The sequence below is a fragment of the Ornithorhynchus anatinus genome, chromosome 21, assembly GCF_004115215.2.
Source record: "Ornithorhynchus anatinus isolate Pmale09 chromosome 21, mOrnAna1.pri.v4, whole genome shotgun sequence".
NCBI lineage: Eukaryota > Metazoa > Chordata > Mammalia > Monotremata > Ornithorhynchidae > Ornithorhynchus > Ornithorhynchus anatinus.
The window spans coordinates 20512865-20540512 of NC_041748.1; the positions used below are offsets into that span (position 1 = coordinate 20512865).

A 27648-nucleotide genomic window follows, 5' to 3' on the forward strand; every position below is an offset into this window, starting at 1 on the left:
AGAGAATGTGCCTGCTTACTGTTACGATGCACTCTCCCAAGCGCTCAGTACAGCGCTCCGCACGCTGTAAGCCCTCAATAAATATGACTGAATAAATGAATGAAAGAACAGGTCTCCCCCCGACACTGCGAGCTCATTGTGGGCAGGAATGCGTCTCTTTGTTGTTCTGCTGTCCTCTCCCGACGACTCAGTAGAGTGCTCGGCACCCAGTAAGCGCTCGATAAACGCGACGGGATGAATGAATGCATATTGAGACCCCATTTTCCGCATGAGGAAATGGAGGCAGAGAGGAGAGAAGCGACTCGCCCAAGGTCACACAGCAGGCAAGTGGCAGTTCGGGTTTGGAAGCTCTCATTTCCAGGCCCGTGTCCTCTCCACTGGGACGTACCGCTTCTCTAGAGGCTTGGGTGACCGGCGCAGTAGTGGTGAAGGTCTGCACTGAGTCATCCGCACTCTCCCCCCCATGGGCCTGTGCTCAGTAGCGTGCGCTGCGAGATAACTGGCATGAAGAGACGCCACAGGCTCGAGTCACGAAACACAACATCCCTCTAGGCTGCCAGGAGCAGCGGCAGACACCGCCGAGTCCCCCTCCGTTTTTTCGTCAAAGGTTGATGCGTTTGACACTCAGATCGGCTTGAAGGTACTTTTGGAAGGGCAGGGGAGGAGTCTTTTCCACTTCCTTGCAAAAAGCAGAGGCAAAGCAACATTTCTAAGATCAAAAATAAAATCCCAAACACTCTGCCAAAAAAGCCCTCAGTAAACTAAAAAAGAAAATTAAGGACACAAAAATGCAAACCTCATCCCTCTGTCCCAACCCCCTTAGAAGTGTACCATGTTAAGAACTCAGGAAAGGCCAAAGTAGTGTATCGGTGCACAACATAATCATAATAATTTATTATTATTGCTATTTAATAATAATTATTGCTATTATTATGGTATTCGTTAAACGCTTACTATGTGTCAAGCACCGTTCTAAGCAATGATCTAGATACAAGGTAATAGGGTTGTCCCATGAGGGACTCACAGTCTTAATCCCCATTTTACAGATGAGGGAACTGAAGCCCAGAGAAGTGAAGCAACTTGCTCGAGGTCACCCGGCGGACAACTGGCGGAACGGGGATTAGAACCCGTGACCTTCTAACTCCCAGGCCCGGGCTCTAGCCACTAGGCCCTGCTGCTTCTCTACTCCAACCCAGCCCGTAGATAAGCAGCGTGGCTCAGTGGAAAGAGCATGGGCTTTGGAGTCAGAGGTCATGAGTTTGAATCCCAGCTCTGCCACTTGTCAGCTGTGTGACTGTGGGCAAGTCACTTAACTTCTCTGTGCCTCAGTTACCTCATCTGTAAAATGGGGATTAAGACTGTGAGCCCCATGTGGGACAACCTGATTCCCCCGTGTCTACCCCAACGCTTAGAACAGTGCTCTGCACATAGTAAGCGCTTAACAAATACCAACATTATTATTACTTGGTTCCTCTAATGCCAACCTACTCCCTGGGCCTCCATCTCGCCTATCCCGCCGCCGACCTCTCGCCCACTTCCAGGCCAGGAACTTCCCTCTCCTTCACTCTGTGAGCCCCATGTGGGCCGGGGACCGTTTCCAACCCGATTAACTTGTACCCATCCCAGCGTTTAGTACAGTGCTTGATGCATATAGTAAGGGCTTAACAAATACCACAATTATTACTAATAATTCCTCTTATTACATTGATTTATTCGAATTCACGTCTATCTCTCCCTCTAGACTGTAAGCTCGTTATGGACGGGGAACGTGTCTCCCAACTCTGTCGTAATGTCCTCTCCCAAGCGCTTAGTACAGTGCTCTGCACACAGTTAGCGCTCTATAAATGCGACGGATTGATTCCTCTTGGATGGTGAGCCCCATGTGGGCCAGGGATGGAGTCTGAATGGCACGGGGCCGAGGTGGGGAGGAGGGAGCCGAGGACCACCTCTGCCCATCTCCAACCCTGGGAACTGAAGCCCGACAGTCCGAAGGCGAAGCAGCCGCATCCCTCACCCGCAGACGCGGACGCGCGGCCAACGTTCCTTTCAAAAATTTCTTTATCTTACACATTCTAAATCACCCCGGGCGCCGGTTGCCTAGCAACAAAGGCCAGTTTGTCAGGATCAGAGTAGTCATTAACTCTTCCCACAGTCCGGCCGCATTGTTCAATTTTCTTGGAACGCCACCACAAGGTCTGCTTCAGCGGCATCGAGCTTGGGCGGCTCATTTCCCCTCCTCCTCTTCCTCCCGCTTCTCCTCCTCCACCTTCACCTCTTCCTCCTCCACTTCCAACCCCAGCTCCTCCTCCTCCACTTCTACCTCCTCCCGCTGCTTCTCCTCCACCTTCACTTCCTTCTCCACTTTCATTCGGTCAATCGTGTTCACTGGGCGCTGCGTGCAGAGCGCTGGGCTAAACGCTTGGGACAGTACGCTAGCGGCGTGGCTCAGTGGAAAGAGCCCGGGCTTGGGAGTCGGAGGTCATGGGTTCGAACCGCGGGTCTGCCACTTGTCAGCTGTGTGACTGTAGGCAAGTCACTTAACTTCTCTGTGCCTCAGTTCCCTCATCTGTAAAATGGGGATGAAGACTGTGAGCCTCACGTGGGACAACCTGATCACCCTGAATCTACCCCAGCACTTAGAACAGTGCTCTGCACATAGTAAGCGCTTAACAAATAACAACATTATTATTATTATGCAGATATATAAGTATGTGCTGTGGGGGTAGGAGGGGGGATGAATGAAGGGAGCAAGTCAGGGCGACGCAGAAGGGAGTGGGAGAAGAGGAGAGGGGGGATTGGTTAGGGAAGGCCTCTTGGAGGAGATGGGGTGTGGGGGTGAGGGAGGAGGAACTGTCTGTGGGATTTGAGGAAGGAGGGCCTTCCAGGCCAGAGGCAGGATGTGGGCGAGAGGTCGGCGGCGAGATAGACAAGATCAAAGTACAGTGAGAATATAATAAGCATACAGAGCGCCAGCATGGTATAGTGGATAGAGCACGGGCCTCAGAGTCAGAAGATCATAGGTTCTAATTCTGGCTCTGCCACTTGTCTGCTGTGGGACTTCGGGCAACTCACTTCACTTCTCTGGGCCTCAGCTCCCTCACCTGTAAAATGGGGATTAAGACGGTGAGCCCCACGTGGGACGGGGACTGCGTCCAACCCGATTATCTTGTACCTACCCCAGCACTTACAACGGTACCTGGCATATAGTAAGCGCTTAGCAAATACCATAATTATTATTATTATTCTTATTCACTTGGGTCTGTTCCTCTCAAGCACTTCGATACTCGATCCGACCTACCCCACGCTCTATCCTCTAGGACATGCTGCTTCCCACGCAAGACCCAGCCACTTTTGCTCCTTAAAGGGCTTCTCGTCGTGAATTACGTTGCCACGAGAGAGGTCCGATCTTTGCCGTTCTGACTGATCCTGTACAGACTCGCCAAATGTTTTCAGGTGCAGTAGCATATTCTGCTGTCTAGAGATGCCTAAGCTTTACTGAAGTCGGAACGCATTTGGGGGGAGGACCGTGGAACGCTTCGATATCGAAGATCTGCTTTTAAATTATAACCCTGTATCTTTTCCTCCCCTCATTCATTTGCAAGTATATTTAATCACACACGTAAAAATGTATAAAGCTTGCATATACGCCTATTTAGATATGTATGCAAACCAAGATTCTGTCTTCTCATATAGACACCACTTATTTATACACACACACACGCACATATACAAACATGAAAAAAGAGACAGAGACATACACACATACACATATATATATTCATTTTCCAATCACAGTATTCTGTCGCATCATTCTCACATGAATCTTTGAGATGACAGTGGCCATGTTCTTCTCCAGAAGGAAAATCTCTCATTTTTCCCGGTTAAGAGCGACACAGATTGTTTCCAATTTCCCAGTGTTGTAAGAGCAATTTGCTTTCATTATCCTAAATCTCTCTGAATTTTTGAAACACTTTTCATAGGGGAAAAAAAATGCTCCCAATGTGAACAGAGTAGATAAATCTGCTACTTCCCATTCCGCGAGTAATCAAACACATTCCCTGCTAGAGTAGGTTGCTCGTTACAATTTATAGCGAAACTCTAAAAACCCTTTATCATAGTTTCTCATCTGTCCAGAATTATTGTTTCTATTTAGGATTTGAAAATCACCGGGTTGGGGTGGGGGGCGGAGGGGGAGAAAGAAAGAGCTCGTGAAAATCTCCTTAGGTTGGTTTTATACCTGATCTTAAATTCATCCTCTCCCCCATCGAACTTCACTTCCTTCCATCCCCTTTTCATCGGAGAGATTTTCTCCCTGTTGGATGCAGTCAGTCCTAATCCCACAGGGAAATGTACTGATATGACCACTTCAACGGACAGGGATTGTGTCCAACTTGATTTACTCCCCGGCGCATAGTACAGTGCCTGGCACTTAGTAAGTGCTTAACAATACCATCATTAATTATTATTATTATTATTAACAACTGGTTTGGTCTCCCCCGTTAGATTTCAAACTCCTCGAGGGCAGGGCCCCTGCCTTTTACCTTCGTGACACCCAAGGGCTTAGTACACTTCTCTGGATCAGAGAAGTAGCGTGGCCTAGTGGATAGAGCCTGGGAGTCAGGAGGACCTGGGTTCTAATCCCAGCTCTGCCACTCGTCCGATTTCACTTAATTGCTGCCTCAGTTACCTCGCCTGAAAAATGGGAATTAAGACTGAGCCCATGCAGGACAAGGACTGTGTCCAACCTGACAACCTTTGTATCTACTCCAGTGCTTAAGACAGTGCCAGACATATAGTAGGCAGTTAATAAATAAATAAAATAAAATAAAAAAAAGAATGCTCAATGCTATTGGTTAGGGGAAGAGCAGGAAGCAGATGAGGAGTTGCTTTCCCTTGTGATGTCCTCTCATAGGTGCTTAGGACAGTGCTCCGCACACAGTGAGCGCTTAATAAATACCACTGATTGATTGCTTTCCCTGACCTATTACACCAGGAGTTTTCCTCAACGTCAGCACTCTTCATATCACAATAATTCCAGTGTTTATTAAGCGCTACGTGCTGGGACAGGATAGAATGAAAAAATAATAATAATAACAATGATGATGGCATTTGTCACATGCTGATTATGTGCCAGGCACTGTCCTAAGTGTTGGAGAAGATACAAGATGTGTGGGTTGGACTCATAGGGCTTACAGTCTTAATCCCCATTTTATAGACAAGGGAACTGAGGCCCAGAGAAGTGAAGTGATTTGCCCAAAGTCACCCAGCAAACAAGTGATGGAGCCAGGATTAGAATCCTTGACCTTCTGACTCCCAGGCCTGAGCTCTATCTACTGGGCCACACTGCTTCTTGTGGTACTACAGGACAGGACCGGGCTCTGAACAGGTCACCTTCCATCTCCCCCAGCGCCTGATGCAGTGTTGGACGCGGAGAAAGTGTCTGTAGACACCCCGGTGTTGAAATTATTTCTTTATAATCCAGTCGGTCGTCCCCCTCTAGACCGTAAATTCTCTGTGGGCAGGGAACGGTGCTTCTTTCTCATTAGACTATAAGCTTCTAGCGGGCGGGAGTCATGTCTTTTCTCTCCTCAGCCAAACACCGACTGATTTTCTAAGTATTGATTTTAGCAACCTGGTTTCAGGGGCAGAGAGAAATGTCCACCTGGGAATTGTTTCTGAATTCCTAGATCTTCAAATTTCAGGGGAGCTTTCCAAGTCAACGGCTACCGTTCTGTCTAGGAATTTAAGCGCCTCCCTCAGAACCATTCTATCCCCAGGTCACAGACTGTAGGGTATTTGATAAACACTTTAAAGAAACAGTATCTGTCAAGCTCTTACTATGTGCCAGGCACTGTACTAAGCGCTGAGGTAGGTACAAGCCAATCAGGGTGAACACAGTCCAACATGAAGCTCACAGTCTTAACTCCATTTTACAGATGAGGGAAGTGAGGCCCAGAAGATGTGAAGCGACTTACCCAAGGTAACACGGCAGAAAAGTGGCAGAGACAGGATTAGAACCCAGGCCCTTCTGACTCCCAGGCCTTTGCTCTCTAGATTGTAAGTTCATTGTGGGCAGAGAATGTGTCTGTTATATTATTGGGTTGTCCTCTCCCGAGCACTTATTACAGTTCTCTGCAAACATTAAGCGCTCGATAAATACGACTGGACCATCCACTAAGCCACGCTGTCTCTCTATGTGCCAAACACTGTACTACACGCTGGAGTAGATACGGGATAAGCCGGTTGGACAGTCCCCGTCCACATGGGGCTCACAGTCTAAGCAGGATTTCATCCCCATTTTCCAGGAGAGGGAACCGAGGCCCAGAGAAGCCAACTGACTTTCCCGAGGTCACACAGCAGACCAGTGGCAGAGCCGGGATTGGAATCCAGGTCCTCTGACTCCCAGGTCCGGCCTCTTTCCACCAGGCCACGCCGCTTCTCGGCCGTTCCCCATTCCAGACCCGGCCAGAGACTCCAAAGCAGAGCTCTCCCTGCTTCCCGATTCACGCCCAGTAAGACGACCCGAAATACCAGCTGCCCCGTTCCCGGCTCTACGTGGGGGGACGATCCAGCCCGTCTTCTCCCCCCCTTCAATACACCTTCTGAGGTGCGAACGACCGAAGCAAGAAATGGCCAAATTAAAATCCCCTTTCCTTGATCACGTCGTTTTTCTTCAGGCGCTAGTCCCCGTCACGTTCCTTTAATCAAAAGGAGGAGGACTTTCCAAATGGGCTCGGCTATCTGTCACGTCGGTGAGGATGTCTCTCTCGGAGAGAGAGCCGATGTGTCTGATTCCTGCCCAGGGCCAAAATCCTATCCTTGTGCCGGATTAGAAATGCCTTTTAATTTTACGAAGCAGTCGTCGGGAATGGGAAACCAGGGGCCGGCCCTGAGCTTTTCTCCCAGAACCCGGGGGGGGGTGGGGGGGGTGGAACCCGGGGGAGCCTGGTGGAAAGACCCCGGGCCTGGGAGTCGGAGGACCTGGGTTCTCCTCCCATCTCCGCCCCTGGTCTGCTGTGTGACCTCGGGCAAGTCGCTTCGCTTCTCTGGGCCTCGGCTGCCTCAGATGCAGGATGGGGATTCCGTATTGTGGGCAGGGAACTGTCTGTTTATGGTTCTATTGCCTTCTCCCAAGCGCTTAGTATAGTGCTCTGCAGACTATAAGCGCTCAATAAGTACAACTGGATGAATACCTGTTCTCCCTCCTGCTTAGACCGTGGAACCTGAACATCTTTTAAGCTCGCTGTGTGCAGAGAAGGTGTCTGTGATATTATCCTCTCCCACGCTCTCAAGTACAGTGCTTTGCACCCGGTAAGCACTCAGTGAATACGACTGACTGCGTGAATCTTGTACCTAACGCAGGACTCAGTCCAGTGCTTGGCACACAGTAATAATAACGATAATTATGGCATTAAGTGCTTACTATCTACCAAGCTCTCTTTTAAGCGCTGGGGTAGGTTTGAGGTAATGAGGTTGGACACGGTCCCTGTCCCACACGGGGGCTCACGGTCTTAATCCCCATTTTACAGATGAGGTCCCTGAGGGCCAGAGAAGTGAAGCGACTTGCCCAAAGTCACCTAGCAGACACCTTGCGGGGGCCAGGATTAGAACTCATGTCCTCTGACTCCTAAGCCCGGGCTCTTTCCACCAGACCACGCTGCTTCCCTAAGCACATAATACACGCTTATCAAATCCCACTGTTATTAACCCGGACTTTCCGGGAAGTCGATTTAATCATCCTCTATTACCACTCTGATTATTACTACTAATGATAACTCTAACTGTGGTATCTGTTAGGCGCTTCCCGTGTGCCGGGCCCTTTACTAAGTGCTGGAGTGGATACGAGCAAATCGGGCTCGACACAGTCCCCGGTCCCACATGGGGCTCACGGCCTTAATCCCCATCTTCCAGATGAGGTGACCGAGGCCCAGGGAAGCGAAGAGACTTGCCCAACGTCCCAGAGCAGACGTGCGGCGGGGCCGGCATTAGAACCCACGACCTTCTGAATCCCAGCCCCGTGCTCCATCCGCTACGCCGGACCGCTCCTGGTTTTCCAACCCGTCCCTCCTCCCTTCCCTACCACCCTGCTTTCGTCCCCGGAGGGTCAAGTCTCTCTCCAAATGCCGGCCTAGCCGGGCAGCGGCTCGGACGCCGGCCCGGTGGCCGTGATTTTTCTAGTCCCCTACCCTGCCGACCGACGAGAGGTTTCGAAACGCTTGGCTTCTAATGTATTCTTAGCACGGCCGTCTCTTCTGCAATGCAGCGTGGGACCGACAAGTCACCGGCGGCGGGAAAGGGGCCTCACTGCGGGGTGGATGACCGTTCCCCTTCACGTCTCTGGATCCTTCCGTTCATCGCCGCCCCCGTCCCCGCCCCACGGCATCTATGTCCAGATCCGTCACCGATTTATTTCTCTTCGTGTCCGTCTCCCCCTCCAGACTGCAAGCTCGTTGTGGGCAGGGAATGGGTCAGGGATCTTGTCCTCTCCCAAGTGCTTAGTACGGTGCTCTGCCCACAGTAAGCGCTCAATAAATACGACTGAAGGAATACAGTGTAGGGACTACCTCTAGCCGTTGCCCAATTGAGCTTTCATCCATTCAGTAGTATTTATCGAGCGCTATGTGCAGAGCACTGTACTAAGCGCTTGGAATGTACAGTTCGGCAAGAGATAGAGACAATCCCCGCCCAATGACGGGCTCACAGTCTAATCCGGGGAGACAGACGGCAGAGCAAAACAGAACGAAACAAAAACAAGACAACACTGTCACGATAAATGGAATCAAGGGGATGTTTTCCAAGCGCTTAATTCAGGGCTCTGCACACGGTAAGCGCTCAATTAATATGACTGAATGAATGAATAAATACAAGTAAATGAATACAGTGCTCTGCACACAGTAAGTGCTCAAAAAATACAAGTGAATGAATACGGGGCTCTGCACACAGTAAGCGCTCATCAAATACAAGTGAATAAATACGGGGCTCTGCACACAGTAAGCACTCAATAAATACAAGGAATGGATACAGTTCTCTGCACACGGTAAGTGCTCAATAAATACAAGCTAATGAATTCAGGGCTCTGCACACAGTAAGTGTTCAATAAATGCACTTGAATGAATACGGGGCTCTGCACACAGTAAGCGCTCATTAAATACCGGGGCTCTGCACACAGTAAACACTCAATAAATACAAGTGAATAAATACGGGGCTCTGCACACAGTAAGCACTCAATAAATACAAGGAATGGATACAGTGCTCTGCACACAGTAAGCGCTCAATAAATACAAGCAAATGAATTCAGGGCTCTGCAGACAGTAAGTGTTCAATAAATACACTTGAATGAATACGGGGCTCTGCACACAGTAAGCACTCAATAAATACAAGTGAATAAATACGGGGCTCTGCACACAGTAAGCACTCAATAAATACAAGGAATGGATACAGTGTTCTGCACACAGTAAGTGTTCAATAAATACACTTGAATGAATACGGGGCTCTGCACACAGTAAGCACTCAATAAATACAAGTGAATAAATACGGGGCTCTGCACACAGTAAGCACTCAATAAATACAAGGAATGGAAACAGTGCTCTGCACACAGTCAGCGCTCAATAAATGCAAGCAAATGAATTCAGGGCCCTGCCCACAGTAAGTGCTCAATAAATACACTTCAATGAATACGGGGCTCTGCACACAATAAGCGCTCAATAAATAAAGTGAATGAATGCAGTGCTCTGCACACCTTATGCCGCTTATCAGCTGTGTGACTATGGGCAAGTCACTTAACTTCTCTGTGCCTCAGTTCCCTCATCTGTAAAATGGGGATGAAGACTGTGAGCCTCACGTGGGACAACCTGATCACCCTGTATCTGCCCCAGCGCTTAGAACCGCGCTCTGCACATAGTAAGCGCTTAACAAATACCAACATTATTATTAAGCACTCATTAAATTCATTTGAATGACTACAGTGCTCTTCACACTGTAAGTGCTCAATAAATAAAACCGAATGAATACAGGGCTCTTACCACAGAAAGCACTCAATAAATACAAGTGAATGAATACAGTGCTCTGCACACAGTAAGCGCTCAAAAAATACAACTGAATGAATCAGGGCTCTGCACACAGTAAGCGCTCAATAAATACACTTGAATGAATACAGAGCTCTGCACACAGTAAGCACTCCTCCCCCTCTCCCTTCCCCTCCCCTCAGCACTGTGCTCATCTGCTCATTTGTATATATTTGTATATATTTTTATTACCCTATTTATTTTGTTAATGAGAGGTACATCCCCTTGATTCTATTTATTGCTATTTTTTAAATGAGATGTTCATCCCCTTGATTCTATTTATTGCTATTGTTTTTGTCTGTCTGTCTCTCCCGACTGTAAGCCCATCAATTTGTATATTCCAAGCGCTCGGTACAGTGCTCTGCACCTAGTAAGCGCTCAATAAATACTATTGAATGAATGAATAGGATTGAATTAATTCAAATTTATTTGATTGTATTTACTGAAAACTTACTGCATGCCAAGCACTGTACAAAGCGTTTGGGAGAGTACAACGTAAGACTCGGCCTATCGGCTTCCTCTAACGGCCGTTAAGGTACGTGATCCCCTAGACTGGACTCTCCCAAGCCGAGAGCACACAGCGTTCTCTCAATAATCACCACTCTTTTGGGGGCGGGTATTTGTGAAGCACTTACCGTGTCCAAGGTCCTGTACTAAGCGCTGGGTTAAGACAAGCTAATGAGGTTGGACACCGTCCCTGTCCCACCTGGGGCTCGGACTCTTCATGAGGTAACTGAGGCCCAGAGAAGTGAAGTGACCGGCCCAAGGTCACACAGCAGACGAGTGGCAGAGCCGGGATTAGAACCGAGATCTTTCTGAATGTCAGGCCAGGGCTCTACCCACTAGACCACGCTGTTTCTCTCCTTTCCAAGGCAGCAGAACAACTCTTCTGCCACGTGAGGGTTCAGCCCGAACGACACCGTCCCCCTCCCAGGCCGCAAGCCAATTCGGATTTTACTGAGTTTTCCATTTCTGTGTGCAAGAGAGTGAAACGGCAACGGATCCTCGCAATAATTGAACTTAGCCGAGTTGCCCTCGGCCGGCTGGGACCTGTGCTCTGCTCACGTGAAGTCTGAGGAAAAATTACTCGCAAGTCTAGGGTGACATATTTCATTTCCTCCTTAAAAGAAAAATGAATGAGATTTTCCTGGAAAAGAGAAATGTAAGGTGGGGGAAAAGAAATATTCCAGTAAGTGGAGGATGTTTGAGTCACGGATCCTTTCCAGTAGCTTTCCCTGGCCATGATCCATCTCGTTCTACCCTCGCCGCACCCAAGTCCTATCATTCATTCAATCGTATTTATTGAGCGCCGTGTGCAGAGCACTGCACTAAGCGCTTAGCCCTGTACTGTCCTCCTCCCAATTCTCCCATTATTACAGACAACACCACCCTCCTCCCTTCGACATAAGCCCGGAGCCTTGGCACCACCCTCGACTCATCTCTTTCACTCCACCCTCCCATTCGTTCATTCGCTCGTACTTACTGAGCGCTTACTGTGTGGGAAGCTCTGCCCTAAACCATATCCAGTCTGTCCCCAAACGCTGTCGGTTCCACCTTCAGGGAATGGCTAAAATCCGCCCTTCGCCCTCCGGCCTGACGGCTACCAGGCTGATCCGAGCTCTCATCCTTTCCCGCCTCGCCGACCTCCCCGCCTCCAACCGCTCTAGTCCACACTCCGCTCCGCTGCCCCGATCATTCTTCTACCGAACGTTCCGTACACGGTCCCCCACTCCCTTCTGCGTCCAACAGAAAGTCCTCGCCGTCGACTTTCCGGCCCTCGATCCGCTCGTCCCCTCTAAACTCGCCTGGCTCATCTCCTACTACAGCCCGGCCCGCACGTTTTACTTTGCTTTTGGATTCCGCTGATTGAATGACAGGAGTCCGGGCCTGGGAGTCAGAAGGACCTGGGTTCTAATTCCAGCTCCGCCACTCGTCTGCTCTGTGACCTCGGGCAGATCGCTTCGCAACTCTGGGCCTCGGGTGCCTCATCTGTAAAATGGGGATTCAATCCTCCTCCCTCCTCCTTAGATGGTGGGTCCCCGGTGGGTCTGACCTGACTGCAGCGCGAGAAGCAGTGTGGCCTGGTGGATGGAGCCCGGGCCTGGGAGTCAGAAGGACTTGGGTCCTAATCCCGACCCTGCCACTTGTCTGCTGTGTGACCTTGGGCAATTCACTTCGCTTCTCTGGGCCTGAGTTACCTCATCTGTAAAATGGGGATTGACACCGTGAGCCCCATGCTTGACAGGGACTGAGTCCTACCTGATTTGCTTGTACCCACCCCAACGCTTAGTACAACGTCCAGCCTACAGTGAGCACACATTATTATTAGTCTCTGTGCCTCAGTTAGCTCATCTGTAAAATGGGGATTGAAACTGTGAGCCCTGTGTGGGACAGGGACCGTACCCAACCAGATTACCTTTTATCTACCCTGGTGTTTGATACAACGCCTGGCACGTAATAAATGCTTAACAAATCCCACAATTATTATTATTGCCTTGCATCTACCCCGGTGCTTAATACTGTTCTTGGCATTCCACGCTTAGAACAGTACTTTGCACATAGTAAGTGCTTAACAAATGCCATCATTATTATTATTATTACAAAGTAACCACTTAACAAGAGAAAGCGTGTATGTAGATCAGGAGCTGCAAAATACCTGCACAGCAGCAACAATCAATGGTATTTATTGAGAGCTTACTGTGTGCAGAGCACTGTATTAAGAGTCCGATCGAACCGAATTAGCAGACAGGCTCCCTGCTCGTAACAGGTCGACAATCTAGGGGACAAGGGACGGTCTTTGGGTGCAAACTTCGGGCTCGGGACTGAGGGTTCCTCGTTGCCTCGGTCTTTGCCGCCCCCCACTCCCACCCATGGGGGAATTTCACCGGCCACATCATCTTTTAGCACCCGTAGCGCTTAGGTCCACATCTGTCATTTATTTATTTCTCCTCATGTCCCCCTCTAGACTGTAAGCTCTTTGTGGGTTGGAGTGTGTCTGTTTATTGTCCTGTCTACTCTCCCAAGCGCTTGGCACAGTGCTCTGCACACAGTAAACGCTCGATAAACACAACTGAACGACCGGAGGAAGGACAGCGAGGTTTCGAAGGGGGAATTGCTCTGTGACTGCAGAGGGGTCATTCCAACCTTCCTCCCCGCCCCAGCAAGGCTGGGAGGCGGTGGGAGGAGGGCGGGGGGTGAGGGAGTCCAGAGGTCCGGCCCGCCGTGACGGCCGCAAGACGGCCGGACCCCGAGGGCCCGGAGGGGCCGTCACCGTCCGACCCGTTAACGGGAAGGGTTTACGGTTGAGAAGGCGCAACGCCGACGGGCTTCTCCTCTCCCTCTGCTTGGCAGAGCAAGGGGAAGCGGGGTCAGACCTAATGGGAAGAGGCGGATTGCCTAGGAAACTGACAGCATCGTTTCCAGACTGCCTTCCTCACGACCGGAGGAGTCTCTGAGGAGACGGAGGGAGAAGTGTTGGGAAAACGTGTCTCCGTGCATTCTGAAGGCACGACAGGAGTTTCGTCTGCGGGAGGGGGAAGCAGCGTGGCCCAGTGAGCGGTGTGGCCCAATGGACAGAGTCGGGCCTGGGCATCAAAGGACCTGGGTTCTAATCCAGGCTCCGCCATTTGTCTGTTGGGTGACCTTAGGCAAGTCACTTCCCTTCCCTGGACCTCAGTCTCCCCATCTGTCAAACGGGGATTAAGACTATGAGCCCAATATGGGACAAGGCTCATGTCCAACCCGATTAGCTTCTATCTACCCCAGCGCTTAGTGCCTGGCACCAAGTAAGCGCTTAACAAATAGCATTTAAGAAAGAAAACGAAACAACAACAAAAAAACCCGCAGCCCCGAAGGGCATACTGAGCATAATTTGGAGCGAAACCCTGTGTTCTTCAAGAACTGGTCGTATTTCTTGGAATCTGAATTTTAAAATATCCAGACAACCCATCTTCATCATCAGTGGTATTTCTGGAACGCTTACTGTGTGAGGAGCACTGTCCTAAGCGCTCGGGAGAGTGCGCTACGACATAGTAGGCAGACGCGTTCCCTATCAGCAACCTATAACCAAGCCCACGAATTTCCTTCCCCACCCGGAATCCTGGAGGTAGGAAAATGGGTTGTAGGTGACAGTCGGGAAGAAAATGCCACATACTAAGTGCTTAATAAATACCACTATTATTATTATTATTATTATTAACCCAGTCTCTCAGAGAACAAAAGCCCCATGTGGGGCAAAGACTGGGTCCGATATGATGATGATCTCTCTACCCCAGTGCTCAGCACAGAGTAAGTACTTACTAAATGCCACCGTTATTACAGCAGCACAGGTTGAGAGGCACGTGTCCGCTTCCTCCGTAGTACAGTGCTCTGCACATAGTAAGCGCTCAATAAATACTATTGAATGAATGAATGAATGACAAATGGCTACCGAAATTTTGTGTCTGTCGACCCTGCTGCATTATACACCCCCTTTTTCTCTCCACTGGTGGTGTTGTGGTAATTATGATCATCAATGTGGTCCCTTTTAGATGCTTATGATGTGTCAAACCCTAAACTAAGTGCTGGGATAGATAATAAGATAACCGGGTGTCACGGGGGCTCACAGTCTAAGTAGGAGGAAGAAGCGGTAACGAATCCCCATTTTGCGGGGAACTGAGGCCCAGAAGAAGTGAGTGACTCTCCCAAGGTCACACAGCGGGCAAGTGGTGGAGCCGGAATTAGAACCCAGGGCCTGCGACTCCCAGGCCGGGGCTCTGTCCACAAGACCAAGCTGCTTTCTGGGTTCTCCCCTAAGTGTTTAGAATAGAAACAAGATGCTCGATAAATCTGAGTGACCTACCGCACCTCCACTGCATTTACGGACATCATTCGCGATCCCCACTACTCATCATTTGTGGAATTAAGTGTCTGCCTCCCTCATCGCACTGAAAAATCCTTGAGGGCAGGGCGAGCTTCTCGTAGCTCTAATAATGACGGTGTCTGTTAAGCGCTTACTATGTGCTGGGCACTGTTCTAAGCTCCCAAGAGCCCACTACAGTCCTCCACGCACGGGAGGAGCTCAATACGTATGCTTGAAATGTTGACGAAATGGTGTCCAGAGGAGCGATTCATTAATTCTCCCGCTGAACAACCTTGAAGAAGTAGAGGACGATCACGTGTGGGATTTATTCACGGACACCTCCCGTTCCTGGGAATTTCCAACTCTCCACAGAGAGGATGGGCAACGTCGGGATTCCGGGCCAGTTCTCCCGACCCCTAGGGGAGGGGCCCTTTCCTTAGACGGGGAGGTTGGGCGGGACCATTTCGGGTCTGACCTCCGGTGACCCCGGCATCTCTTCCAACTGGCCAGAGAGCTGCCCGGGACGGGCACCTGTTTGGACCCGGATCCTCGCCCTCCCACAGCCCCCTTGGCATCGCCTTGCCGCTTTGACTCATACCATCTGTTAGGTGGCACCACTCCCATTATAGGATCGTCCCCTGACGCCTCAGCTACCGATGCCGAGAAGCAGGCTCGGAGATGGACAGTTCGAGCTCCGCTGAAAAATCTTCCTCCTCCTACTCAAAACCGGGGTATTTTTCGAGCACTTTCTAAGTGCCTATGCGCCGTCCTAAATGCTGGGGCCAAGCCCGCCATCGTCAGATTTGACGCGACCTCCGTCCCGCTGGTGGATACTTTATCCGAATCGGTGGTAATTACTGGGTGCTGAGCACTATGCGAAGCACTTAGTCAATCGTATTCAGTGAGCACTTACTGTGTGCAGAGTACCGTACTAAGCGCCTAGGAGAGTACACTAGAGCAACAGAACGGACACATTCTCTGCCCAAAACCATCTTAGAGTCTAGGAGAACGAGTCACGTGTTAACTTTCGAGCACCTTAAAAATCTCAGGGATTGTGCCCGTGTTATAGAAAAGGTGTGGAGAAGGGAAATGACTTGCCCAGGGTCACAAAGCAGACGAGTGTTGGAGCCGAAATGAGAACCCAGGTCCTTCTGACTCCAAAGCCCGGGCTCTAGCCACTAGACCGCGCTGCTTTTCGATGAACTCTTCGTCTCGGGCTCTTTCCCCATCTGTAAAATGGGGAGAAGCTGTCTTTTCTGCCTCCTCCTTACACTGTGACCCCAGGTCGGCAGGGCCTGTGCCCGATTCGATTCTCCTCTATCGATCTCAGCTCTTAGCACAGGGCTTGATACCATCATCATTATTATTATCATTTCCTAAGTCTACAGGGGGTGGTGGGGGGGGGGAAGGAAGGAGGGAGGAAAGAGAGAGAGGGAGGGAAAGAGGAGAGGGAGAAAGGGGGAAGGAGGGAGAAGGGAGAGGGAAGAGAGAAGGAAAAGGGGGAGGGGGAGAAAGAGAGAGGAGAAAGAAAGGGGTGGGAGGGAAAAAGAGAGGAAGAGGGGAAGAAGAGAGGGAGGGAGAAGATAGGAAGGGAAGGAGGGAAAGAGGGAGGGAGAGGGAGAGAGAAATTACTGGGAGCACGATTTTCCAATGGAACTTCTCCCTGGAAATTGGCTTTCAAGCAGACACGCACAGGGCACGGACAGCTGACTGTCTCCCCAAAGTCTTGGATGTGTGTGTGTTTGTGTGTGTATGTTTTGGAGGGTGGGGAGGTGGGCCCACCAGACAGGGTGCCTCCACTTCCCCTGGGCTCAGGGAACACCCCGGGAAAGTGCAAAACTCGGGGTCCTTTTCTGACAAACAGTGGGAAGAGCCCGGGCCAGGATGTCAGAGGCCCTGGGTTCTAATCCTATCCCGGCTAGACTACTGTGTCAGCCTTCTCTCTGACCTCCCTTCCTCTTCTCTCGCCCCACTCCGGTCTATTCTTCACTCCGCTGCCCGGCTCATCTTCCTGCAGAAACGATCTGGGCATGTCACTCCCCTTCTTAAACAACCCAGTGGTTGCCTATCAACCTCCGCTCCAAACAAAAACTCCTCACTCTAGGCTTCGAGGCTCTCCGTCACCTTGCCCCTTCCTACCTCTCCTCCCTTCTCTCTTTCTACCACCCACCCCGCACGCTCCGCTCCTCCGCCACCCACCTCCTCGCCGTCCCTCGGTCTCGCCTATCCCGCCGTCGACCCCCGGGTCACGTCCTCCCGCGGTCCCGGAACGCCCTCCCTCCTCACCTCCGCCAAACTGATTCTCTTTCCCTCTTCAAAACCCTACTTAAAACTCACCTCCTCCAAGAGGCGTTCCCAGACTGAGCTCCTCTTCTCCCTCTACTCTCTCTGCCATCCCCCCTTTACCTCTCCGCAGCTTAACTCTCTTTTTCCCCTTTTCCCTCTGCTCCTGCACCTCTCCCTTCCCATCCCCACAGCACTGTACTCGTCCGCTCAACTGTATATATTTCCGTTACCCTATTTATTTTGTTAATGAATTGTACATCGCCTCGATTCTATTTAGTTGCCATCGGTTTTTACGAGATGCTCTTCCCCTTGACTCTATTTATTGCCATCGTTCTCGTCTGTCCGTCTCCCCCGATTAGACCGTAAGCCCGTCAAACGGCAGGGACTGTCTCTATCTGTTGCCGACTTGTTCATCCCAAGCGCTTAGTACAGTGCTCTGCACATAGTAAGCGCTCAATAAATACTGTTGAATGAATGAATGAATGAACCTCCTCCACCTGTCTGCTGTGTGACCTTGGGTAAGACTTCACTTCTCCGTGTTTTGATTTGCTCATCTGTAAAACGGAGTTACTATACTTTTTAAAATGATATCTGCGAAGTGCTTTCTATGTGCCAGGCACTGGGGTAAGATATAAGTTTACCAGGTTGAAAAGTCCCTGTCCCACATGAGGCCCCCAGTCTTAATCCTCAATTTACAGAGGAGGGAACTGAGGCCCAGAGAAGTGAAGTGACCTGCCCAAGGTCTCAGAGCAGACAAGTGGCGGAGTCAGGATTAGAACCCAGATCCTTCTGACTCCCAGGACTGGGCTCTACCCACTAGGCCATGCTGCTTCTCAAGTTGGCTTGGATTTTTTTTCTTCCCTTTAATCTCTCCCTCTTCTCTCTGTTGGGCACGCAGTGATGAAGCGGCCAAGCTGCCAGGATTTTGAAGGCAGGGACAGAGTGAGGGTGTGGAAACACAGGGAAACGAGAGGGAAGGAAGACCCAACTGGAATGGCGGTGCTGTCAAGGGAGGGGAAATAAAACTGGAATGGAGGTCCTGCCGAGGGAGAGGGAAGAGAAACCCAACTGGGATGGCAGTCTGCTCAGAGAAAGGGAGGGGAAATAAAACTGGAATGGCGGTCCTGCAGAGGGAGAGGGAAGGGAGACCCAATTGGAATGGTAGACTGCTGAGGGAGAGGAAGAGGAAACCCAACTGGAATGACAGAAAATAAGGGCTTCACGAATACCATTTATAGATGAAAAAGAACCAAACCCGCACGTTTTGAGTTTTGCACCATTTCCATTTCTAACGAGGGAAGTAGAAGAGCTGGCAAGGTCTGGCAGCCCCCTCGGTCCACAGCTGTCAATCAGATTACTGGGCCAACCGGCCACCCCGAAGACCGCAAACTGTTAAAAAAAAAAAACAAAAAACCAAAGACACAAAACCCTCCCGTCTGAATGAATTTACCCAGACGGATCCCAGCCTATTTGGATCAACTGTGACAGAAGCTGCCATTGTTGATTTCCCATTTCTTGTGTTGAAAACAAGGCCGACAACATCGCTGCCCTTAATAAGCTTGGAGAATTTTTTTTTCCCTCTCCAAGTGGATGTTCATTTCGCTTCCTGTCCCTCAGCCAACGCCTTGTAGAAACCACACAGATCTTCCTACCTGGGGGGCCATCTCAGTAACAATACTAACTGTGGTTTTCGTTAAGAGCCTACTATGTCCTAATAATAACAATAATTACGGTATTTGTTCATTGCTTACGGTGTGCCAGGCACTGTATTAAGCGCTGGGGTGGATACAAGCAAATCAGGTTGCACACGGTCCCTGTTCCACGTGGGGCTCACGGTGTCAACCCCCATTTGATAGATGAGGTAACTGAGGCATAGAGAAGCGGCTTGCCCCAGATCGCTCAGCAGACAAGGGGCAGAGCCGGGATTAGAACCCATGACCTTCTGACTCCCAGGTCCGGGCTCTCTCCACCACGTCGTGCTGTTTCTCTAAGCGCTGGGATGGATACAAGATAAAAAGATGGGGTCACAGTCCCTTTTCCCACATGGGGTTCATGTTCTAAGGGGAGGGAGACTAGGTATTCACTTCCCACTTAGACATGAGGAAACTGAGGCTCAGAGAAGGGAAGTGACTTGCCCAGGGTCACGCAGCAGGAGGGTGGCAGAGCCAGGATTACAATCCAGATCCCCTTGCCTCCCAGGCCCTGGCTTTTTCTACCGCCACAACATGATTTTTCTTTTTATGATATTCATTAATCACTTACTATGTGCCAGACAGTGTACTAAGCACCGGGGTAGATTAAAGTTGGTCCGGTTGGACACAGTCTCTGTCCTACATGGAGCTTACAGACTTTATCTCCTTTCTACAGGTGAGGCAACGGAGGCCCAGAGAAGTGAAGTGACTTGGCCAAGGTCACGCAGCGGACAAGTGACGGAGCCGGGACGAGAATCCAGGTCCTTCCGACTCCCAGGCCCGGACTCTGTCCACTAGACTGTGCCGACTGGTCAGTTGATGTGGATCTCACAGTGCTTGACACATAGTAAGTGCTTAACAAATACCACCATCATCATCATTATTATATTACTATTATTATCTCAGACCGGGTCTGAGGCTTCTCCACGCCCTCCGCTTGCCCTCCTCTGTTCCTTTCTTCCGGGTCACCTAATCCGGGGGGGGGGGGGTGGTCTTTGATTTCTACGGTACGCTCCCAGACGCCTACAACAGTGCTCTGCCCAAAGTGGGTGCTCAGCCACCGCTGCCGTCGATGATGGGAGGTCACGGCTCCGTCTGCGGCCCACCTCCTCGCTGGCTCTTGCTCTGGACTCACCCACCCTCGGACCACCCTCCTCAACTCTCGCTAGACTGTCAGCTCGTTGCGGGCAGGGAAGGTGGCTGTTTATTGTTCCGTGGTCCCCTCCCAAGCGCTCAGTCCGGTGCTCTGCACGTGGAAAGCGCTCAGTCAGTATGATTGAATGAACGCTTTATCCCCCATCCTCAGTCCTTCAGACCACAGCTCTCCCATCCTCAAAGCTCCCCCCTAATCCCAGCTCCTCCTCCCTGATTAATTTTCTTCGCCCAGACATATCTTCCCAACTTCCACCTCAACACACAGATTCACACATGTCCACGCGACTTGCTACATGTCGGTTTACGACCTCAATTATTTAGGCACGTATCCATCCCCCGTTTCATTTCACTTGTTCCTCCTATCGGCAGATTATTTGGGATCAGTCTCTCATTAGAGTGTAAGCCCCGTAAGGGCAGGTTTAATTTCTTTTACCACGATTGTACTCGCCCAGGTACTTAGTCCAGTAGTGGGGTTTTTTTTTGGTGGGATTTTATTTTTTATGGTACCTATCGAGCGCTTACCGTGTGCAGAGCACTGAAATAAGCACTTGGGAAAGTACAACACGACAGAACTGGTAGATCTGATCCCTACCCACAAGGAGCTTATAGTCTACGGGGGAAGAAAGGCATTCAAATAGATGAGGGATAGGGGAAATAGGAGGATACCGGCCACTCAGTAGACGCTCAGTACAGTCCACTGATTGGCTCATGATAATCGCGAGAGGTATGTGAGAGGTTTTAACGCGGCCTAGAATCCTGAGCCGACTTTGCAGTCAACGGATAACAGGGCTCGGTTGTGACAAATAATGACACTAATGAATAATTATGGCATTTGTTAAGCGCTTACTATGTGCTAGGCACTGTACTAAGTGCGGGGGTGAATAAAAGTTTGTCAGGTTGGGCACAGTCCCTGTCCCACTTGGGGCTCACACTCTTAAACCCCATTTTACAGATCTCAGAGAAATGAAGTGACTTGCCCAAGGTCATACAGCAGACAAGTGGCCGAGGCGGGATTAGAACCCACGATCTTCTGACTCCCAGGCCTCTGCTCTATCCACTACGTCATGCTGCTTCTAACAGTTCCCGACCGGACGTCATCATCATCATCAGGGGCATTTACTGAACGCTTACTAGGTGCGGAGTACTGTTCTAAGCGCTTGGGAGAGTACAATCCAACAGAGTGGTCAGACGCGTTCCCTGCCCACAACGAGCGTCCAGTCAAGACGGGGAGACAGTCAGGACAGCAACGACGGCGTTCGCTACGCAGTTATGTGCTAAGCACTGGGGTGGACGTGAGGTTACCGGACGCCGTCCTCGTCCCGCTAGGACCTCACAATCCCTCTCGGCCCTCTTACAGACGGGGAAACCGGAGAGCCGGAGAGGCTAAGTGACTAAACCAAGGTCACACGGCAGGTCAGTGGCACAGCCGGGATGAGAACCCGGGTTTGCTCTTAACTCAAACGGGGGTTGGTCAGAATCCGGTAATTCACAAAGGGTCTCAAGAGGGATGTCAGAGAGGACTGACAGATTCGGCTAGATAAAAGCGATAAGCGACGAAACAGACCAGTTCCCCTAACCGGGGGAGCACAGCTGCGGATTTTACAACTGGTGAAGAATATTCTATCACTTGGCTCTTAGGAGGGAGGAGGAGTTGGGGGAAAAATCTACCCTAGTTGACTCCCTTCTCCCAAGGCAAAGTGACGGGCTTGTCGTCTCTCTTTCACTCACTACTTATTATCGTATTTAGTCTGTGCTTATCGGCGGCCAAGAACTGGGCTGGTCACCGGGGTCGATCTGGCAAAGTCCCCGTCCCATACGGGGCTCACGATCTAAAAGGGAAGGCGGGCGGGAGTCTCGGTCCCATTCTCCAGATGAGGAAATGGAGGCCCAGACGGGTTGTGACTCGACCAAAGTCACACAGCAGGTCAGTGGCAGAGCTAGGGCTAAAATCCAGGTCCCCTCTGACACTCCCCTTCACCCTCAGTCCCGAGCTCTTTCTCTAGGCTGGAAGCTCACGGTGGGCCGGGATCGCGTCCGCTAATTCTGTTGTATCGTGCTCTTCCAAGCTCTTTGTACAGATCCAGTGCTTAAAACAGTGCTTGGCACATAGTAAGCACTTAACAAATATCATTATTATTATTATTCTCGGCACATAGCAAGCTCTCAATAAATAAGGTTGTCTGATTTTCTCCCATCTCCCTGTAGTTTTCAACTCTTACCCATTGGGTATTGATGGGAGCCGAAGAGTTGGTCTTTTCCATAAGGGACTGAATGATTTCCGATTGCAGGTAGTTGACGCTTACAGGATCAAATATACCACTTCACCTACGCCCGGCATAGCGGTTAGAGCCACAGGCCTGGGAGTCAGAAGGTCACAGGTTCTAATCCCGGCACTGCCGTTTCTCGGCTGTGAGACCTCGGGCGAGACACTTCGCTTCTCTGGGCCTCAGCGACCTCATCTGTAAAATGGGGGATTGAGACTGTGGGCCCCACGTGGAACGGGGACTTTGTCCGACTCCATTTGCCTGAATCCATCCCAGCGCGTAGCACAGTGTCTGCCACATAGTAAGCACTTAACAATGCTGCTATTATTAGCAGTATTATTGGGATTATTATCATTACTCTTTTCACCCCTGCCCCAACAACCTCTGGTCAACCCTCTTCCACCATCACATGCCAAAGCTTTTCGTCTCCCAGATCTCTCCCCGGGAGGAGCCCAATCACTCGAACATTCGATTCAAATCAAACCGGGTCTCCTACGATTCCAGGGCCCAATTCGGCCGCTGGGCATCCTGCCGATTTCCGCTCCACGTCCCTGACTGTGCAGATGCGCTCTGCGTCTCTCATTACAACCTCTTGCGGACACGTCATCCAACCACAAGGTATCCGGGGTTCAGCCCTTTTAGCCACAAACCCCTAGGTCAAGGCCAGGAAACCAGAGGTTTTTGTTCAATAATAATAATTATTATTATTATGGTATTTTTAAGCGCTATATGCCAAGCACTGTACTAAGCACTGGGGTAGAAATAAGGTAATCAGTTGTCCCATGTGGGGCTCACAGTCTAAATCCCCATTTTACAGACGAGGGAGAGGTTAAGTGGCTTGCCCAAAGTTACACGACAGACAAGTGGCGGAGCCAGATGTAGAACTCACCACCTCTTACTCCCAAGCCCGGGCTCTTTCCGCTAAGCCACGCCGCTTCTTCATCTAACCCTCTCTACCCACCTTCCTGCCCCTTTCCGCAAAGCCGTCGGCCTGGACGCCAAAGGTTCAGGCTTTTTTTTTAAAATGGTATTTGTTAAGCGCTTACTTCGTGCCCGGCATTGTACTAAGCGCTGGGGTAGATACAAACTAATCTGGTTGGACACAGTCCTTGTAATAATAATCATAATAATGTTGGCATTTGTTAAGCGCTTGCTATGTGCAGAGCACTGTTCTAAGCGCTGGGGGAGACACAGGGGAATCGGGTTGTCCCACGTGGGGCTCACAGTCTTAATCCCCATTTTACAGATGAGGTAAATGAGGCACAGAGAAGTTAAGTGACTTGCCCACAGTCACACAGCTGACAAGTGGAGAGCCAGGATCCGAACCCATGACTTCTGACTCCAAAGCCCGTGCTCTTTCCACTGAGCCACGCTGCTTCCACATGGGCTCACAATCTTAATCCCCATTTTATAAATGAAGGAACTGAGGCCCGGAGAAGAGGAGTAACTTGCTCAAGGTCACCCGGCCGACGAGTGACGGAGCCGGGATTGGAACGCGAATCCCTCTGACTCCCAGGCTCGGGCTCTATCCACTAGGCAACACTGTTTCCCAGAGCACAGCAGGAGGTTTGTAACCCCCTTAGGCATTAGTGAAAACGGCAAATAATTCTCTCTCCCGACACGAGAAAGTATGGACCTGCACTGGATAATCCAGTATCAAGCCAGGTCTCTATCTCTATCACCTTAGTCTATCTAAAATGCACCTAGTTGGAAGAAAAGGTCAAAGTTCTACAGGAAGCCTGCGACCCCCATCGACCTTAGTGAAAACGACAAATTGCTCTCTCTCCCGCAACAAGAAAGTATGGACCCGCCCGGGGTTAATCCAGTATTAAACCAGGTCCCTATCTCAACCGCCTTGGCCTTCAAAAATGCGCGTAATTGGAAGAAAGGGTCAGAGTTCAACAGGAAGCTTGTGACTCCCGTCGACCTGAGCGAAACCGTCAGAGAATCCTCTCTCCGGAAACGAGAAAGGATGGACCTGCCCGGGGAAAGTCCAGTATTAAGCATTACCACCTCTTGTCTTCTAAAATGCACCTAATCGCAAGACGCTTTCAAGTTCGAAGAGATTCCAGAAACCCACCCGAGGGAAACTACCACATACGTACCGCTTCACGCCACACACTGAACCTCCGACTCCACCGCCAGAAGCAGGAGTTTAGGTAAATGCTGCGAAAACCGCCATCTTCTCCCTCAACCGTTCGGATCGTTATCCTAACCACCGTCACTTGGCTTACAGGGGCCCTGAGTCTAAAAACAGCCAACACCTGGGTGTGGAATCCTCTTGGATATCAGCGGCAGTCCAGTAAGCTTCATCTGAGGGCTCCTGCCAGCTCCGTGATGATATTTTGCTAATCGCTCGGCTCAATCGATCCGTTAGCTATGTTTACCGAACGGATGCAGAGCACTGTATTGAGCTCTTGGGAGGGAAATAGAACAGAACTCTATCGTACTATTAGGAAGCAGCGTGGCCAAAAAAAAATAAATAAATAAGGTATTTGTTAAGTGTCTACCACGTGCCAGGTGCCGTACTCTGCGCTGGGATGGACAAATCGGTTCGGACACAGTGGCTAGAGCCCGGGTCAGGGAGTCGGAAGGACCTGGCTTCTAATCCCGGCTCTGCCACTTGCCTGCTGGGTGCGGCGTGGTTCAGTGGAAGGAGCACGGGCTTGGGAGTCAGAGGTCATGGGTTCGAATCCCAGCTCCGCCACTTGTCGGCTGTGTGACTGTGGGCGAGTCACTTAACTTCTCTGGGCCTCAGTTACCTCATCTGTCAAATGGGGATCGAGACTGGGAGCCTCACGTGGGACAACCTGATTACCCTGTATCTACCCCAGCGCTTACAACAGTGCTCTGCACCTAGTAAGTGCTTAACAAATACGAACATTATTATTACTATGTCTCTTCACTGCTCTGTGCCCTCAGTTGCCTCATCTGTAAAATGGGGATTAAATCCCTGTTCTCTCCACTGCTTATACTGTGAACCCCACGTGGGGCAGGGACCACGTCTGACCTGATTATCTTGTATCTACCCCGGCGCTTGGTACAATGTTTGGTATAGAATAAGCACCTACATATTATGAAGACTATGAGCTCTATATGGGACAGGAGCTGTGTCCAAATCGATATGCTCGCACTCACCACAGGACTTTTAACAGTGCCTGGCACATAGTAAGTGCTTAAGAAACGTTGCAATTATTACTCCAGTGGTATTAAGACTGTGAGCCCCATGTGCGATGGAGACTGTCCAATCCGATTAATTTCTATCTAGCCCATCACTTAGAACAGTGCTTGACACCCGGCAAACACTTAAATACTACAATGACAATAATTTACAAGAGGCTTCTGCCCCAAATTTAGAGAAAGTCATTTCTCCCTAGAGAGTTCAGCATTTCATCTGGGGAGCGGTGCAGGATTTGACACATCTTGTCCGGATTAATAATTGGAAAACCAGGAAATCTCCATTCATCGCACTGTCCTTATTGTAAAAGTAGTGAAATGGGAGCTAAAGACTTCACCCCATAACAATCCCTAAGTAAAATAGGGAGAATGAACCAAATGAGAACAAAATAACCAGAAATGAAAGTTGATAAAGAGGCCATTAATCTGGATGTCACTAAGTAATGACAGATTTTTTTTTTTTTAAAGAGAAAAGCACTGCTAATAGCACACCACCATCACCTCCCAAACCATCAAGTTTTTTTTTTCCACTTGAGGATTCAAAAATTAATATCTGGAATTTGGACAGTACTTTATTTTTCCAGAGTACTTTCCTATCAAAGATCCTGCTCTATCCTCACAATAGCCCTTGTGAAGTAAGGAGAAGCAACTCTTCTATTTCATTTTGAAGAAGAAGGAATAATAATAATGATAATTACTGTGGTATTTGTTGAGCGTTTACTATATGCCAAGCACTGAACTGAGCACTGGGGTAGATACGAGTTAATCAGGTCCCACATGGGGCTTCCAGGCCAAGTAGAAGAGAGAACTGAAGCACAGGATGGTTAAGTAACTTGCCCAAGGTCCCACAGCATGGCACTGGGTAGCACTGGGACAAGAACCCATTTTTCCAATAATTATGGTATCTCTTAAGTGCTTACTAGATGCCAAGCCCTGTACTAAGCGCTGGGGTAGATGCGAGATAATCAGGCCCCACATGGGACTCACTGTCTAAGTGGGAGGCAGAACAGGTATTGAATTCCCACGCTGCAGATGAGGGAACTGAGGCACAGAGTAGGGAAGTGACTAGCCCAAGGTCACACAGCAGACAAGTGTGACCCCAGACTAAGCCCCCCTTTTCCTCAGCTCCCCCTCCCCATCGCCCCGACTCCCTCCCTTTGCTCTAGCCCCCGTCCCCACCCCATACCACTTGTGTATATATGTACGTATCTATAATTCTATTTATTTATATTAATGCCTGCTTACTGGTTTCAACTTATATATAGCTATAATTCTATTCACTGATATTGCCGCTATTTACGGCTGTTTGCTTGTTTTGATGTCTGTCTCCCTCCTTCTAGACCGTGAGTCCCTTGTGGGTAGGGACTGTCTCTATTGCTGAACTGCACTTTCCAAGCGCTTAGTACAGTGCTCTGCACACAGTGAACGCTCAGTAAATACGATTGAATGAATGAAAGTGGTGGAGTTGGGATTAGAACCCAGGTCCTCAGACTCTCAGGCCTGTGCTCTTTCCACCAGACCACTGCCTCTGACTTCCGGACCAACTCTTTCCACGGAACTCAAGTCAAAACAGGGTAAAAAGTCACACAGACGGAGTAAAAATTGGAGAGGCGGAGTCCCTTCCAACTAGAAAAGTCGGTCGTATTTACTGAGCGCTTACCAGGTGCAGAGCACTGTACTAAGCGCTTGGGTGAGTACAATATAACAATAAACAGACACATTTCCTGACCACAAGGAGCTTAGAGTCTAGAGGGGGAGATGGACGTTAATATAAATGAGTAAGTAACAGATACGGACATTCGTGTTGTGGGGCTGGGGGTCGGGAGAGAACAAGGGGAGCAAGTCACGGTGACGCAGAAGGGAGAGGGAGAAGAGGAAAGCCGGGGGCACTTAGCCAAGGAAGGGGTCCAGACATGGATTGAAGGACCGGATGGCAGCTTTTGTATTTTAATAGCCGTGCTAGTGTCGACATCCAGAACTGTAGATTCCGATATTAAAAATAGATCTACGGAATCGATTACATGTCCAACCGGAAGGAGTACCATCTGTTGATCGTTCTTGCTCCCTTCCGCCCGAGAAGGGTGACCCCAACGCAACCTCCTTCAGCTGGGAGGGTCCCCGATTTGAAGGGAGAAGGTGGGAGCATCGCTGGCGATCGCACGCCAATACCT

The 27648-nt window shown here is 50.0% G+C and overlaps 1 protein-coding gene and 1 long non-coding RNA gene across 7 annotated transcripts in view; one reads left to right on the plus strand and one right to left on the minus strand.

Moving 5' to 3' along the window:
* Window positions 1-27648, minus strand: part of SEZ6L (seizure related 6 homolog like) — a 124242-nt gene that overhangs the window by 91429 nt on the left and 5165 nt on the right. The window lies entirely within an intron of this gene.
* On the plus strand, window positions 2119-6658 carry LOC114806090. The gene is made up of 2 exons (XR_003754203.1): window positions 2119-2193; window positions 6427-6658. It is a non-coding gene; the product is annotated as an uncharacterized LOC114806090 (long non-coding RNA).